The following is a 19101-nucleotide window of genomic DNA, read 5'->3' on the forward strand; positions in this document are numbered from 1 at the left end:
TGAAGTAAGACTCCTTTCACTGTGATGACAAGGAAAAGAGCTGGGAGTAGTATCTCCTCTGTTAGAATACATCTCTCTAGCCAGACTCCATAGGACAGGGTTTCTGACAGACTATTGCATTATTCAAGTCAAGCTCTCTCCTGGTAGCATGCACCATTACAGCACTAATCTCTGGAGGGAAACCCTTCTTCTTGTTTTGGCTGGAGGCATCCCTATGTCCCTTAAGCTAGTATTTTGTTTGTTAGTCAGAAGCTCCTTGGACAGCCACCAGCTATTCCCTCTGGTGTTTGAGCCCTGACCCTGAGCAGTTTTTGTGACATATTATTTAAGAAATGTTAAAGGCATGCTTTGATCGAGTTTCTTATCTAATATTCATTTTAAAGCTAAAAGCTAGAAATTATGAATGACAGAAAGGGGGGATTTAAATTAGGGCCCAAATTTACTTCTTTCCACTAACTTAATAGCTTATTTTCCTTTAGCTGAGATTATTTTGTGTAAGTTTTCACAGTCTTCATTTTTTCAGAGTACGGATTCAAACTTTATATAAAAATGAATGTACACCTTGAATTAACGTACAGGTAAGGTAAAGCATTAAATTGTTTAACATATAGTTTTTAGGACATTATGTATATTTTATCCTTTTATCCACCCACCTTGCATTCATCTTGAAAAGAGACTATATGTGATGCTCACATGTTACTATTTTAAGTACCAGGGGATTTAAAATTAAATCTCGATATTTGCAAAAGGCCAGCTAAATCCCTAATTGAAATGAATACTCTATTAGTAATGTAACTAAGGATTATCATTCTATGGCACATAGACTGAGTATGTGATAGAAAGCAAGCAAATTATTAAAATTAAGTGGAAAGGCAATGGAAAGTATAGCTACAAGGTGTAAATGAACTGATTGAAATTTTAGTGAACCAGAACTGAGGGAATTTGATGTAGGATGTCTGACTAGTTAGTATTTTATGCAAAAACATGCAGATCCTTTATTTTCCCTTTTCTTTTGGCCTTTATTGTACAGAATTCTAAATTCTCATCTTAGGAATACATGAGTGGACCACATTAATTTTCTGCTTAAATAATCTATCTTTTCTCAAGTTTAAATTCTAACATTTAACACTACAAACCAGCACTGTCCAACAGAACTTCCTGCAATGATAGACATCCTTTATATCTGCACTAATAAGGTAACCACAAGCCGCATGTGATTATTGAACATTAGAGATGTGGCTGGTGTGACTGAGAAAGTGAATTTTCATTTCTATTTAGTTTTAATTCATTTACATTTAATAGCCACATGTGATTGACAGCTACCATTTTAGCGTAGTAATAGACTATTCAATGCATCAATTTACCAGTGTATCAGACTAGTTGAAGTGTAAGTGTAAGATATTGAAGTGTAAGATGTTTCTTAATTATACAAGGGCAGTTTAAAATACTATATATATATATATATATATATATATATATATATATATATATATATATTTACCAGAAAGGGATCAGAAGACTTGGTTATATAGTAATATATAAAAACTTAAAAAGTTGCTATAAAATTACATGACTAAAAAGCATATGTTGTCAGTGAATATCGGTACATATTGGTGCATATTGGCAGTAAAACACAGGAGATTTATTTTTAAATAAGTCCCAGAATACATGCAATATGAAAAAGTATAGGTGGGACTAGGTTTCAATGAATCTTGCTAGCTAAAAAAAAAAAAAGCAATGTAAAGTAAACTTGACTGAACTCCTCTTAAGGCAATGATAATCCATTAAGACAATCCATCAAAAACCAACAGTAAGTATACATAAAGTAGTGATTTTAAAGAAAACCCAATGTCATGCTCTGGCACTCAGAAAAGTAAATATATCACTGATTATTATTATGTAACTATGAATAGGCAAACAAGAGTAATTACTCTATGACTTTAAATCATCATAGCTGTGTATTTAAATCTCAAGTGTTAATAAAATAACTCAAATTTTATATTTGACCAACCTTGTGAAATAAGATTTGTTGTTTAATCTTAAGAAAATAAAATAAGCTCTGATATTCCTGTCTTTGCTGTGAATATACTTGGCAATTCTTGCCCTCACTGGCCTCCTCACCTTTTCTCTTTGATGCTGAGCCTTTCCATATTAATATTTGTACCTTATACACATTAGTTTGGGGAAAAACAGATCTTATTTCATGGACAAATACATTAATGCATAGATTTTTCACACCTACTTGATACACGAATCAAGGTCTAGATGTTACTGTAGGTTTGTATGTTATGTGTGCAAAGGGTACATCTGGGAAAAGGGAGATAGAACATGTTTATTTGCTAAAGTCATGAGTTAAACAATATAGGTTTGAATCTAGCTACAGGCAGTATTATAATAATGAGCAAAACCTAAGGAAATGTGATAAGTTACTCTTAAAAAATGTTTATTGGACCAAGCAGAATCTACATTTGAAGCAGTGAGATGCTAGTTCCTGTAGCTCTGAATATATTTTGTAATTGTAGCTAAATCTATAATTAGAGTTTAAAAGGATGATAAAGAATTATATGTTTGTTTTTTCTTTTTTTTTGTATATTTTTTATTGGAGTTCGATTTGCCAACATGTTGTGTAACACCCATTAATTTTAAGTTCCTTTGCTAGAGTATGCATTGAAAGAAGCACAAGGTTGTATTATTTTTTCTGATTCTTCCCCTTTATATCTTTGTAATCTACAACAAATACTATCATTGGATTTCTGTTTCCATATTCATAAAATGAGGAAATTATATAGATGTTCTCTATGACACATTCATTTAAAGAAAAAAAAATTCTCTGGAATACAAAAGAGTAGTGTATACATAGTAATGGTTCCAGAAAAGGCGTCTGTATTAGTTTGCAAGGACTGCTGTAACAAATTACCACAAGCCGGGTGGCTTAAAATAACAGAAATTTATCATCTCACAGTTCTAAAGGCTTAAAGTTGGAAAAAAAGGTGTTGGCAGGGCCATACTTTCTCTGAAGGTTTTAGGGAAGGATCCTTTCCTGCCTCTCCCAAACCAGGATGGCCGACAGCAATCCTTGGTGTTTTTTGGCTTATAGATATATCACTCCAATCTCCATTTCTGTCTTCATGTGATTTTTTTCACCTTGTGTATCAGTGTCTCTGTGTCCCAATTTCCCTCTTGTTGTAAGGACAACAACACTAATCTATATTGATCTCACCTTAAATTGGTTACATCTGCAAATACTGTATTTGCAAATGAAGTTGCATTCACAGGTATTAGGGGCTAAGGCTTGAACATATCTTTTTGGGAGACACAATTCAACCTACAAGAACACCTAAAGGCAGTCTATTTCTGTTGAAGAAGCCACAAGTCTCCAAGAAATTGCTGGTATAGTCCTGCAATCTAGACGTAGAAGAAAAACACACACACAATCTGAATATATTTTGTATATTTTTGATGCAAAAGTCTTCACATAGACAAAACATTAAGTAGCATTCATTATGAAATCTAGAAATGTGAAGTAAATGAACAGAAAACCTGGTTTGAGTTTTAAATAAAATCAGCTCACTTGTTTGAAGGCATGACAGAAATCTTAGCAAGAGAGAGTGACTTGAAGAGCCCAAGAACCTTCACAAAATTATCTGAAACTTGGATTGACCACAGGCTCCTATTTGCACTCAGCCTTGAATTCCTCAAGACTGGGACCTTACTGTATTGCAGAATTGCCAGCCTTCCTGTCTGTGCACTCTCAGATCAGTGTTGTTCAGAAGAAGTGAACATAACAGAGCATCCCTGTTAATTTCCGGCGACACAGAGCCGGTTGACCTCACAGTCAACGTGACCAGCACTCACAGTAGTTGTTCAGGTATTCTCGCCCTATGGTAAGCTATGCAGCAGCCAGCTACATGTATTGCAAATATTTAAGGACATTGGGTTTTGCTCATCAGATGCATCTATACAACAGGAAGGTATTTGTTCAGTGGTCTAGATCTTTGAGGCAGCCTGACCTTCTTTGAGGCAGCCTGACCTATCTATGGAGATAATTTCAGATAATTACAGAATTAGAATAAAAATTTTCTCAATGATTTCTGAAATTATATCTATGGGTGAGAGAAAGTTAGTTTTAGGGGCAGGGGTGGGGATAAATAAATTATTTCAAAGGCCCTGACAGGGGCACCAAGACCAAACACATATATCTTTATTCTCCACAGCTTATGCACATTCAGTTCCTCTCTCAATGCATGCCAGAGATACAAGGCTCCCTGGGGCAAGTAGACTATGTGTCTGTCTATCTATCTATCTATCTATCTATCTATCTATCTATCTATCTATCATCTATCTATCTATCATCTATCTATCTATCTATCTATCTATCTATCTATCTATCTATCTATACATTTGAACCATCAATCCCAATTACTCATCGGTTCAGTATTTGCAAATCTATCTACTCACTACAATGTATTTGTAATCCCCAAATCAATATTTGTGGTGTTTTCATGGCCATTTGTGGACATGCATAGAGCAGTGAAACACTGAAGCTGATCTATGCACATGTTCCCAACTGAATTAGAACAAGGAGATTCTCTGCCTTCTTGTTTCTGCTCTCATACTGTAAACAAATGTCCTTTTCATGGTGTCCTTAGTGCTACTTTAATGCTTTTTGTTGGTGATGTTACTGTTTAAAATGGCCCAAAACAGAGGATGTTGAACTACTGCTCCCTATTCCTATGTGTAACGTTGTGCTGTCCTACAGAGAAAATAAGTGTGTTAGATAAGCTTTGTTCAGGCATGAGTGATAGGGCTGTTTGCTGTGAGCTCTATGTTAATAAATCAATAATGCACATTGAATAGGATGCCTTTAAACATAGACACACATAAAATAAGGTTATGTATTGACTGGCTGGTAAAATGTGACCAGAGGTTTGCAATAGACTAACTTTATATCAGTTATATTAAAATTTTATATTTTTTCTAGAGCAATGGCTCAATATTTCCTAATTCAGCGTGTGCAATTACAGAACATAATTACCATGCATGATGAGAATCAATGGTGTACATGTATAATATATGGATATATTTTATATACACCACATACACACACATGCACATATCCTCTCTATGTACATATCTTCTCTATATCCACATATAAAAGAATGAAGCAGGACCCTTCACTTTACCACATATAAAAATTAACTCAAAATGGATGAAAAACTACATGGAATCGCTAAAACTGTAAAACTCTTGTTATAAAACCTAGGGAAGAAGCTTCATGACATTAGATTTGGCAATGATTTCTTGGACGAGACACCAAACATATACACAACAAAAGATACATAATTGGACTGCATCAACATTTAAAAACCTCTGTGTATCAAAGAACACAATCAACAAAATGAAAAGGTAACACATACGATGGGAGAAATATATGCAAATCATATATTTGATGAAGATTTAATATCCAGAATATATAAGGAACTCCTACAACTCAACAACTAAAAATAAACAGCCTGAATAAAAAAATGGGTAAAGGACTTGAATGGACTTTCTCAGAAAAAAATATACAAATGGCCAATTTGCACATGAAAAGATGTTCAACATTACTGATCATTAAGGAAATGTAATAAAAGTCTCAATGACATATCACCTCATACCCTGTAGCATGGTTATAATAATAATAATAAATAACCCCCAATAGTAAGTTCTGATGAGAACGTGGAACTCTTTGAATACTTGGTTACTCTTGATGGGAATGTAAAGTGGTGTAGCCACTATGGAAAACAGTATGGCAGTTCCTCAAAAAATTAAACATAGAATTCCCATATGATGCAGCAATTCTATTTCTGGGTGTATTCCTAAAAGAATTGAAAGCAGAATCTCAAAGAAGTCTTCGTGCACTTATATTTAGAGCAACATTATATGCAATAGCCAAAGTGAGAAAGCAAAACAAGTACCATGAATGAATGAACAAATAAAATGTGATATATACATACCATGGATTATTATTCAGCCTTAAAAAGAAAGTCTGACACGGTGCCACCACATGCATGAACCTTAAGGATGTTATGCTAGGTGAAATAAGCCATCACAAAAGGCCAACATTATGTAATCCCACTTACACCACATACCTACAGTAGTCATAGAGATGGAAAGTAGAGCAGTGGTTTCCAGGGGCTGGAGGTGTGTGTGTTGGGGGCGGGGGGATGAGGAGTCATCGTTTAATGGGTACAATTTTGGTTCTGAAAAGTGCAAAGAGTTCTGGAGATGGATAGTGGTGGTAAGTACAATGTGAATGTATTTAATACTACTCGACTGTTCAGTTAAAAATGGCTAGGATGGTAAATTTTGTTAAGTGCATTTTGCCATAATTAAAAAACAATACATGGCTTAATAAAGTGGAATTTAACATTAGAAAATATTCTTCTCCTGTCAGTTTAACCAATAAAATCACCCAGTTTTAACAGCATGTAACTGATAAGAGCATGAAAAGGAAAAACGCTATAAAATCTAATGTTCGATATAAATGTTTTTCAGAAGCCAATGAACTACTCTACAGGAAAAATCAAAAACTTAAGAAATGACACGTCAGCCCTAATACACTGGACTTGGAGAATAAGATTCAATGTTTCAGGAATGCTTATGCATTTGAGAAAAATTTCCTGTAATCTGCCATTCATGGAGAATTGTAGGAAAGGTAATACACTCCTTCCTTCAAAACACAGGAATAAAACATGCACACATTAAGAGTGGCTGTAAGATTCTTGGAACTTGAAAAGATGAACCATGAAGGTCCTCATGTGTCCTTTGCACAGTTCGTGCCTGTTCAGCCTTGATTTGCATTTGCAAGTAACTTTTTTCTAAAAAAAAAGAAAAAAAAAACCTGTTTGCATATCCAGCTACTTATTTTGCATATTTCAGTTTATATTGGGCATATCCCGCAGTGGTCCATGGTACCTGACTTTACTCAGGTGCTGACATTTGCAAGTCTTATCTATTCACACGAATGTCCCTTTGGCACCCAGGTTACCATTCTGCTGGGCCAGGAAGCCCTGGTGACAGCGAAGGGGTGGGCTCTGTGGGTTTAGCTAAGGCTGGCGTGGTGTATGGAATGCTTTCTTATCTTCAGTGATGGCAGGTGAAGTGCCTCTGGGAAGTCTTTTTCTCAGGTTACAGAGGAAGCTTGAGTATTTTGTGAAATGATCAGAGGTGTGTAAGAAGAAAGTGAGCCAGAGCCTCTCTAGGTGTACTTATTCTAATGTGCTACTTGGAAGCTTCATATGGGGGCCCTGGAGGTACTTTCCAGGCGAGTGGAGGAACAGTGGAAAGAACAGAGGCTTTGGTGAACGACACCTCGAGTTTTGAATTTGGCTCCTTCTTTAAGAACTTTATGACCTCATGGATCTTAGGGCTCTTTATCTTCAAGTTAGAAATAACAAGACCTCTACTTAGGAGGTTATGGTATGAATTAAAGGAGATGATGCATAGAGAGCTGCAGAAGGGCTTGGCATGTAGTATGAGCTCAGGAAATGTTGGCTGCTGTGGCCATGCTAATTTTATTCCCATGGAGTCTGAGAAGGATGTCTAGGGAACATAAGATGTTCTCTCAGAGTTCAGAAAGGACCCCTCACCCTTAAAAGAGAGAACCTCAACAAAAAAAATGTTGCCCCCTTTACTCTTTACAGAAGTGAGCTGCTGAATAGGGATTGGATTGATTTGGAGCTTTTCATTACAATCTGATAGTTTTACAAGCATGCTGACAACCAGATGGAAAAATTCAAGACGACTCTGAACCTGAGTTTATCTCCGAGATTAAGTACAAATTCTTGGAGGGCAAACCTGAGGTTGTTGGCATTATTATTATTATTATTATTATTATTATTCTTACTTCACTGTGTTGAATACAATATGCCCTGTTAATTGAACAGAATTTCATTCTTGGGAAACTTCAGAATGAATTACTCAGGCTTTTGCTACTAGAGTTGCATGTGATACAAACTTCCTGCTTTACATGAAATCTGCTAGAGAGATTTAAAATTTATCAATCCTCTTAGCTTTCCTGCTTTTAAGACCACAAAAAAAAAAAAAAAAAAAAAAAGAGAGAGAGAAAAAGGCCTGTCGGGGAGGGAGAAACCTTGCATATTACAATTCAGTTTTTAGACATGGCAGGAGCTCATTCACAGTGGAATTTATTTCACATTACATTTGGGGCATGCATGAGATTTAAAAGCAATACTTTTTCTCTAAAGTACTCACTACAAAAGATATATCACACATACTCAGGCTATTTAAAACTCGGCAAGGGGAATATCAACAGATTTTTTTTTTCCAAGTATGCTCTCTGATCAACTGGGGAAATAAAACCTTTCTTATGAAAAGCAACAAATTGAAACAATTCTGGAGCATTAAGGCCTAGGGGTACCTGTCCTATTTGGTTAGAATTTTTGGCAGCTTCAAATATAGAAATAGTGTTTATATAGGTGTATGTGTATATGAGTGTTGTTTTTGCCCTTGCGAGTGGGTTTCTGACTTTAACAGCTTTAGTGCTTTAAAGAATATTTATGAAAGAATAAACTAACAGTAATGTTTTCTTTCTTTCTTTTTTTTTTTTTGGCTTGGGTTACATATGTATCCATCCCAAATCCCTCAATTGTAAGCAGCAGATATAAAACTAATGCTGTTTTTCTTAAAAAGAAAATGTAGAGGCTCTTCAATGGGGACATTGAGGGGATGACGAGTTTCTGACACTCTATGATGGGATTGAAAATGATGAAGGATGCCTTTTCTTTGAGGAAAATCTGTACATTGTTGGCAGTCAAGCCACTATGGAAAACAGTACAGAAACTCCTCAAAAAAATTGAAAATAGAACTAGCATGTAATTCAGTGATCTCTCTTCTGCATATATATCCAAAGGAAGTATGAACAGGGTATTGAAGAGATAGTTGCACTTCTGTGTTAATTGTAGCATTATTCAAAGTAGCCAAAATAGGGAGACAACCTCAATGTCTGTCAAAGGGTGAATGGAGAAAGAGAATCTGGTAGATATTAGACCATGGCGTAACATTCAGCCTCAAGGGAAGAAGGAAATCCTGACATTTGTGTCAACACAAATGGTCATGGAGAGTATTCTGCTAAATGAAATAAGCCAAACAGAGAAAGACAAACACTACATGGTATCACTTAAATAGAGATTGAAAAAAAAAAAAAACGTTAAAATCATATAAATAGTAGAAAAGTGGTTCTTAGGAGCAGGGCGGTGGAGGAAGTAGGGAGAGGTTGGTAGGAGGGTACAAACTTTCAGCTATAAGATGAAGAAGTTCTGAGGATCTAATCCAAAATGTGATAAATATAGTTGATAACACTGCATTGTATCATTGAAATTTGGTAAGCAAGTAGAACTTAAATATTCTCACACAAAAAAAGATAAATATGCTAAGTAGATGGGAGGACTTCTCTCACAATGTATGCATACATCATGTTACGATGATGTGTACTTTAAATATCTTACAATTTTATAAGCCAATTATGTATACGTCAATGAAGTTGAGGAATAAAGAATGCTTCCCCCCCGCCCCTCTATCCTATTGATTCTATTTCTCTCGATAGAGTTAAGAGTGAAGAGATATGTGTTTTATTTTTTTCTTTCATTCTTCCATTCTTTGCTGATGTTTAACTCTGTCTGCCTTCCCTTTTATCTTGGTAGCACCTATATAACCCTCAAAATTCTCTGAAAAGCCTTTGCTGATTTGTCAGTGTTTTATTTTTAAAGATTTTATTTACTTATTCATGAGAGACACACAGAGAAAGGCAGAGACATAGGCAGAGGGAGAAGCAAGCTCCCTACGCGGATCCCTATGTGAGATTCGATCCCAGGGCCCTAGGATCAGGACCTGAGCCCAAGGCAGATGCTCAACCACTGAGCCACCCAGGTGCCCCATGATTTGCCAGTGTTAATCTGGTTTGTGTTTCCACTGTCCCCCCTGCATGCCCCTGTTATGCCATTCTGCTGCTTCACAGAGTTCATACTCTGATTGCCCCCTCTGTCCCAAATCAGGGTAGGGACATGCTATCTCCCATGAACAGGGAAGGCTTGACATTTAGTGGTGATTATTATTATTTTATTTTTGGATGAGAGAATGAGTGGAAGCATGTACAATATGTCGTTGACTTATTCCCAAATTCCTTGAAGGACCTGGTTTATGAAGACAGAGGAAATGTAGCTCTGTACTGACGCACATCCAGGGGGCCGTGCCTGAGAGTGATCACACTGGGAAAACCTTCAATAGCCTCTGAGTTCTCAGCACAATGACTGGATCAACAGGTTTCTGAATCTGGTCCTCTGCTGTGATTTTCCTAGCCAGGGGCTCAGTCACACAAAACTGCCTATTAAACCTTTTTTTTTTTTTTTCTCTTAGCTTGCCTTTCAGCATGATTTTCCCTCTTGGGAGAATTAAAACAAAATAGTAATAAATGAATAGAAAATATCATGTGAAAGCTATCAATGATAAAACCTGGGAAGGGGACTCTAACTGGTTCCCTTAATTCACTTGCTGAACTTTGAGAAATGGACTTCAAGCAGCCACCGAATCGGCTACCAAGATGGTACTTCCCTCTCTGGATCTAGGACACCCTGGATCTGTAGCACGAATTCAATGTCCTGGGTTATGACGACCCTTCTCCCTCTATCTCCATGTCCAGATTCGTGGCCCTAACTCAGCCTTCTGTTTTTGCAACAGCCCCGAAAGGGTCCTCCTTCCTCTGACCTAACTTCCCTCCAGTGTACCCTCAATACTGTGTCCAAATCCAGCTTTCCAAAGCAGAGAACCAATCATGTGACTCTCTTTCCATGGCATTTCTTTCTTAGAATATAGTCCACATATCTCTGCGATGCATCGAAGCTCTTCACTCTGACCCCTGTCCATGTTTCCACTCCTCACCTCTGTAGGAGTCTCCTGTGGCTGCTGTAACAGACAACCACAAACCTCGTGGCATCAACACAAATTTCTTACCTGGCAGTTAGGTAGGTTGGAAGTGTGATACGGATCGCACTGGGCTAAAATCAAGGTGTCATCAGAACTGCATTACTTTCTGAAGGCTGGAGAAAGAGCCCACTTGCTAGTCTTTTCCTGCATCTAGAGGCTTCCTGCATTGCTTGGCTTGTGACACCTTCCTCTGTGTTCAAAGGTGCCAAATGCAGGTCACGTGCTTCTCTGACATCTTCCTCTCTCTTCCCCTTGTAAGATCCTTCTGATTAGTTCAGGCTCACCCAGATCACGCATGATAATCTCCCTCCATAAGGTCAGTGGATTCGCAACCTTAATTGCCCTTTGCCATGAAACTTGCCATAGTCACAGCTTCCAGGTATTAGGACCCTGACATCACTGGGGGGTGGAGGGTGGGCAATATTCTGCTTAGCACAATAATGCCTCTTGCTACCATGTACTTCATGCTCCAGTCAAAGCAGAGAACTTGCTGTTACTGAAAGAATCATTCACATTTATACTCACATTGTCTCCACTTTTTCTGTGTCTCTCTGAATTTTACTTTCCTCCCACTCTATAATTTTTGAAGTCTCCACTCAACTGTTACTTTCTCCAAAGCCCTTTTTGGTGCCCCAGGCAGAATCAAAGCTTCTTCTATCCTCCTACGCCACTTTGCTTATACAACCTATCCTAGGTCAATGGCTTTGTACTGGGAGGCTAACTTTCCCATCACACTTTAAATCCTTGAAGTTACCATAACTTAGTCATCCTTGCCTCTTCTTGAATATTCAGGAAGAATTGCAAGCACTGAAGAAGCTAAAAAAATTGTGCTTATTGGGATGGATTTCTAAATTTATGAATTATCTGGGAGGGAATCATGATCCTTATATAAATAGTCGAGCGCATTAGGTGGTAACTTTTATTTATTGCTCAGAAGTGCTATGTATCACCCAATTACATAAATTGATGCTGCTTGTAGGGAACCACAGAAAGTAAGGAAAGTTTTAGGTACATTTTTCTATCGCTGAAAGATAAAACTCCACATCTACCTAAAGGATTTGGCATTTCCTTGCCGTCGCCTCTGGGTTTGAGCTGCATTTGAGTACTGATACAATTACTTTTCTTATTTAGGAGAAAATTCTCAATTAGAGAGCGATGCATTCACTCTTTTAACATTAGCCTGTGTGTTGTAGGTTTCCAAGAGGAATTTTAAATTACTGGTTTAATTGGCACATATGTTTAAATGAAGATGTAAGAAGCAGGCCCTTATAATAATAGCCATGAACACTTTTTTTTATGAATTTTTGCTATCTAAGGATGGTTTTTCAAAGATGGGATATTTTTCCACTTCTCAAAAAATATGAAACATTAAATAAGGATTATGAATAAGGATTATGGCTACTGGTGCGAGGTTTTTAAATACAGCAGTTAATTTAAACATGTACTACCCCTTCACGGGGAAGATGTTTAAAGGCCTTTCCTTTAGTCCCAGAACCAGTTAGCTGGGATTCACACTCAGGTCTTTCTGGCTTAAAAGCACCTGCTATTTTAGGTATAAGAATGTTATATTCTAACATCAGACATTGGAAAGACAATTCATTTACTTCTAAAAATTAATACTTCTGCTAGACATATTAAAGATTATGATGTGATGAAGTACAAAAACATGTAGAGTATTTGGGACACAGAGTTACTGAGGTCTGGGCAAGTCAGTTAGCCTCTCTGAATTTAAGTTTACTATAAAACTACAAATATAAAGCCTACTCATCAGTTTGTACATAGAAGATTAAATGAGATAAATAAAATTGGTTTGCTTTATTATATTTCATTCCCTACGAAAGTTTGGGTGAATGGGAGACTCTGGTGCCATAAAACCCAACGCTCAGAGGTATAACCCCCGCTAACCACAAATGAGAAATCCTCTTGAGTTGAACACCAGATGTCCTTTAGGATATAAACATCCGCTGAATGGAGGATTAAAGATTATTTTTCACTTTCTCATGGGCAAACAATAACTGGCATAGGATCTCTGAATGGAACGTCTGACAATGAAAAAGGAGGGGAGGGTAATTGTCAGCCAGGGGGTCCTGGTGATAGGGAAAGCAGATTTCCTTGGAACTGGTACATGAGTGTTTTGTACTGAGTGAAAGAGAGAGAGAGAGAGAGAGAGAGAGAGAGAGGAGATTTCATAGTGGAAGGCGAGGCAGGATCAGGAAAGAGCTTTGACTACATTGCATTTGTCTAGGGCTTGTGTGCCACCAGCACCACTCACACCTGTGGCCAGCTGCCCTTGGCTCCTACTCTCTGCACAACAGCCAGCTTCTGCTTGGAATGGCTGGTCAGTCTCTCTTGGCCCAGCAGTCTTTATACATGGGTAGTGTTCATCTTACAGTTGGCCAATATTCTAGGAATTTGATTCTAAATCAGTTCTCTAGAACTGATGAGAATCCCTGCTGTCTTGATGCATACTTGCAGAACTGCCGAGGGGCCTCCCCTCCCCACCTAAACACATACAGTTTTGGAGGAACAGGGTTATCTCATCTTTTCCTGATAAGCGCACCCATAATAAGCAAGTATTTGAAGCTTTGGAATCTCGGTGGCAAATAATAGTACTGCTTCTTTATGGAAACATAGGTTTTTCCATAAAACTAAGCCGAGAAGCTTGAAGAAATCTGACACTGAATTCTTATGGCTCTCTTACCTTTACTCTCCTAAAAAAAAGCCTCCTTATCCCATCTCTTGTTCTCAAAAGAGCACCATTATGGGTCTAAGCAAAAGGTAACTGGTCCAATGTTTTTCTCGCCTGGCCTCTATGGCACAGCAGTCATGGGAATGGCAAAACCTAGGGACCTGTTGGCAGAGAGGAGGGAAGGGACTCGTGATGAGAGGTTGCACCCAAAACTCTCATTTCTCCTGCACTATTTTGGTTTCTGTTGCCTTGGCTGATGTGCCCTGAGGAGGGAAGCCAGATTCCACGTGATTAGAGTGTTTGGTTTGTGCTGTTCCTACAGCCACAGCAGTTTTGCCTGGAGAACTCACATTCGACTTCCCCACAGAGAGGGAAATGCGTTCCACCATCGAATGATGTGAATGGTTCTGGACAGATCAGGGCCACAGTGCAGACCTGTCGCCTGTTCTCACATGCCACGCTGCTGGTGTGACCTTCCTATGTGCCTCTGCTCTGTCAGTGGAACTTCGGGTCCAATAGCTCATGTGCTGTGAAAACAGCCAGGTTGCACATGCTGAGACTCTATTTCAAGTTCAATTTGGCAAAAGTCTTGAAGACCTTAACTGAAATAGTACTATTAAGCGAGGCTCAACTCTCACCATCCATCACATTTGAAGCTTTTTCATTATGGCTACTACTGAACTTTCTTTATTCAGGAAATCTAATCAGCAATAAAGAACCTGACTGATCAGTGGAATATGAATTTTACTGCTGTGTGGAGACATGGTTTTATTGTGCCGTCAGGGAAAATGAGATCTAATTGGGGAATGAGTGACTTATAATCCTCTCTGCATCATTCCTGCTGTCCATTAAGGCACCAAGCCAAAGACTGCTTCCTCTTAGACTCAGTCTGATTTTGAAACTTTTCCTGGATTTCTTGTTTCCCTTAGATCCTAGATCCGACATAAAACTAATGCATCTAGCATACATTTTGGCTCCCTAAAAGTTCCTAAAAAAATATTACTCTATTTTTTTTGGCTAAAGGTTGAGAAAAGACAAAAAAGGAGAGAAAGAAAGAGAGAGAGAGAGAGAGAGAGAGAAATAAAGAAGAAAGAAAGAAAGAAAAAAAGAAAGAAAGAAAGAAAGAAAGAAAGAAAGAAAGAAAGAAAGAAAGAAAGAAAGAAAGAAAGAAAGAAAGAAAGAAAGAGAAAGACATTTTAGAAAGTGCATCAAGATTGCCAATTCAGTTTGCTAGGCTGGGAGTGTACACATGGAAGGAAGGAGACGTGAATCAGTAATTCAATGTTAATAATGTAATTTTACTTCAATTATGTGATTATTTCAGCTGGAGTAGATTAGGCTTACAGGTGATGACTCTAACTTCTCTTTGTCCTGAGATCCTGGAGGTTGTTGACAAAGCCTCCTCTTGATCTGTATGCAGGTCATTGGTGCCACAGCCATGAACAGAGTGGTGGGAAACTGACAGTCCATTTCCAGCACTCCTCTGTGTCCTCATATCAAAGCAGATGTGCTCCTGGGAAGGGTAGGATTATCAGAACATCTTGTTCCTCTGATGGCTTCTTTCTCACTTTATCCAAGTCCACTTACTGTCACGCCAATGGGTCAGAAAATTGGGCTCATTTCTTTTAGTTTCCCACTGTGTCAACATAAGCTGTGTTATGTTACATTTTGCATCAAGATATTTTTAAACACAAGTACATTTATTCATAGGTTTACCTGTTGGAAAAGTATAACGGCTGCCATCATATTGATGGAAATCGTTGCTGAGATGGAAGAAACCTGATTTCCAATTTTGAAAGAAATTTGAGCATCAAAATAGCCTCAGTCAATGCAAAAATCTTTGGCTAGGAAAGTAGTGTTTTTCTTCTGATCTGGAGTAGCTAAGCAGGTTTTTTTTTTTTTTTAAATCAAGAGGGAACAAGAGAGAAAGGAGAGACTTCCAAGTGCGGCTGGAGAAGAAGCAGATTTGTTTTACACAATCGGACTGCAAGGAGAACCTCCAAGAACAGACATGGTCACCCCCAGGGATTTCAAAGTTGCCTGAAGCCAAGTGGAAAACAAGGCGCTTCTTATTTAGGACATGCACTTAAACATCTTCTAATGTAATAAACAGGCCGGAACATTTTAGCTTTTTACTAAAGAACAGTAAATAAACATAACTGTACCCAACTTTGTAACCCAAGCTGATTTCCCAATCTGATGTGTACCCTTGGAAAAGGCAAAGGGACTCCCACAAAATGCAGGTAATGAGAGTGAAATCTGAATGAGAGAGCAAGTATGGGAAAACAAACCCAAGCACTGAAACATTCAGGAGTGGAAAGTGCTCATGCATTTCTTTCATGAAGTTAGAATTGCATACTAGAATTGGAGCCAGATGGAGCTAAACCACATGCTTTGTAAGATTTTTGATATCATGTGATTTCTGTGTGTGGGCTATAAAAACATCAATAAAAGCAATAAAAACCTATTCTCCTCCTTCTGTAGAATTACACTAGACTTAAAAAAAAACTGAAAATAAAATAAAAATTATACTATCAAACCTTAAAGAAAACCACGAGGATTGAGAAATATCATTCTAGAGATTACAATTTTTAAATTGGAAATTATTCATATGGAAGTAAACTGGAAAATATGGTAACTCCTGTTGAAAAATCCTTCCAGGGGTTAGAAGAATTCAGCTCCAGATCCAGTGCTCCTAAATAAGTTACACAATCTTTGTCACATCATTTCATCTTTTTAAGTCCAAGGTTTTTTTATCTATGAAATGAGGGCAGGGGACCTAGTGCCTTCTGGCTCTAGTATTTCTATGACTTTTGAGATATTACATCAAACAAATATTGGCTCAAATTTAGGGAAACTGATAGAAAGACTTTTTAGGAGGATGAGGCAGGGAGGTTGGCCTAAATTATTCTGAAATCTGCTCTAATATTATACATTGTTTTTAAAGTGTAAGCTAAAAACTCATGAAGAGTAAGACCTTGTTAGAAATTAAATTTAATTAAAAAATAAATTTATATTAATTATGAAATAACTTTTTTGTGTCCTGGTTTAAATGGGCTATTAGCTGAGCAAATAATACTCCACACATTTATAAATATTAAATGGTGGAAGTACTGCCTTCAAATGTACTAAAGAAGAATCAAAAGAACATCTAAAGCTAAGTAGACAGTGCTGTCAGTTCTGAAGGTCTCAGTCTTCATATACAACTGAGGATTTGGGGTGACAAGGAATTTCAGTTTCTGTTGTGAAGTATGTTTCTTCAAAAGTATCTTAATTTAAAGCAAATTCTACGAAAGATGAAGGAAATAGAAAGCATGAAAGTCATCAGAGAGGGGGGAAACCATGATAGACTCTTAACTCTAGGAAACAAACTGAGGGTTGCTGGAGGGCAGGAGGGTGGGGGGATGGGTTAACTGGGGGATGCATTAACCAGGGCACGTGATGTGATGAGAACTGGGTGTTATATGCAACTGATGAATTATTGAGCACTACATCTGAGACTAATGATGTACTATATGTTGGCTGATTGAATTTAAATAAAAAAAAAAAAAGCATGGAATTTTTTTTTAAGGACAGTAGAAATGTCCAAATTCTTAACTTCTCTGACCCTGAGTGATGATATTTCAAACCTTTACTTTTAATATTTGCTTTATTAGTGTGTACTAGAAACACTGATATTACATGAAGGTTTTTTCATCTTTCCTCTTCAGTGGACTGGATTGTAAATATGGGAATGTGGTGGCTCTTTTGGTAGCTTTTTGTTTCTTCCTTAAGCAGAGTGAATACATTTTAACTTTAGATGTGTCCTTACATGTTTTTATTAAGCATGTGAAAAACTTCCTGGGGGATCTCTGGGTGGCTCAGCGGTTTAGCGCCTGCCTTCAGCCCAGGGCGTGATTCTGGGGTCCCAGGATCGAGTCCCACGTCAGGCTCCCTGCATGGAGCCTGCTTCTCCCTCTGCACCCCCCCCCTTTCTCTCTCTGTCTGTCTCTCATGAATGAGTAGATGAAATCTTAAAAAAAAAAAAAAAAAAAAAAAAGCTTAAAAAAAAAACCTTCCTGGCATCATTTTCAGTCTAGGAGAAGCGTTCTCTTCACTTTTGGTGCTTTGTTTTGTTTTTTCCCCCCTAGTGCAGGCGGAACCATAGCTGGAGCAATTGCTGGTAGAGTAACTTATCTCATTGGTGATTTTGGAGAGACCTAGACTTTTCCTCTTGATTTTCTCTTAAGGGCAAGCTTGGATAGAGAAAGCAGACATGTACGTCTAGTCCTTCAAGCTTCAAGTGTTAATGGGAACTGCCTGTGCTGGGACAGAGAAGTCTGTTTAAAACTGGGATTCAATTTGAGATGGCCCACTTTCCTTCAGATTCAAGCCATAACTTTCAGTCTAAAGTTGGTCCATAATAAAGGCAATAATTAGGCTCTCATCTGCCTTACTCTTTTGTTTTATTTCTTATTTGGTTAGTAAGATATAGATAATTTAAAATATTGGACCCCCTTAAAGATTCCTTAAAACGTCTACATACCCCTTCATGAAAAATAGGAAAATAGGAGAGATGAAAAAGTCTTTATTAGATATCTACTTGTGTGATCTTTATGGCCGTACTGTGAATACAGAATTAGTCCTCTAGCATATAAATCATTAAATGATATGTTTTCAAGGACCAAGAAAGGACATTTGCCTCTCTATTGATTGTCCCAGGATAATGCAATTTAGAAAATATGAGCTATGGGATCAGCAGACTTGAATTTAAGTCCTGACTCTATTACTTACTAACTGTATGCTGCTGAAGATTTCTCCTAATCTGAACTTCAGTTTTTGACAGCAAAATGAGACAAATGATAACCAATCCATTATTTAAAGAATGAATGTTTTCCCGAGCAGTAAATATGAATCTAATCTCCTGCATGCACTCTTTTTCATCAAATAAATTGCAGAAAATGCATTTATGAACTGTGTGATCATATTTTGGCAAATAACTTCTAATGGAAACATTCTTGGGAATGATATGACAAAATCTAAAAACAGGAACATATATATGTGAAGTGTATGTTTGTAGAAAACAGAAGATTGTCCCGATTAATTGAAGGAGTTCTCATTCTTTTCTTAATAAAATTACAAACACTACAAACAAAAGTCATCTCGAAACTTAATTCTTAGAGAAAAGGTTGGTTGGAATTTTGCTTTCAAGTTCATAGTTCTTTGATGTTCAAAGACACTTTACAATTAAAGAGTGTCCTTTCTGTGACCATCTTGTTCATTAGAACACTTGGAAGGATTCGAGGTCCTCTAAAGAGACTGCTGAGATGATCTAAACCAGCTTCAAAAACCCCTAGCCCTCGACTCCTTAGAAAAGCTAGTTTCTTGAGGGGAAATCTGGTCCTTTCTATTTGCCTAAATTCAGAGGTGTTCAACTTTGCTGTGCACCA

The sequence above is a fragment of the Vulpes lagopus genome, chromosome 4 (assembly GCF_018345385.1).
Source record: "Vulpes lagopus strain Blue_001 chromosome 4, ASM1834538v1, whole genome shotgun sequence".
In the NCBI taxonomy this organism is placed as follows: domain Eukaryota; kingdom Metazoa; phylum Chordata; class Mammalia; order Carnivora; family Canidae; genus Vulpes; species Vulpes lagopus.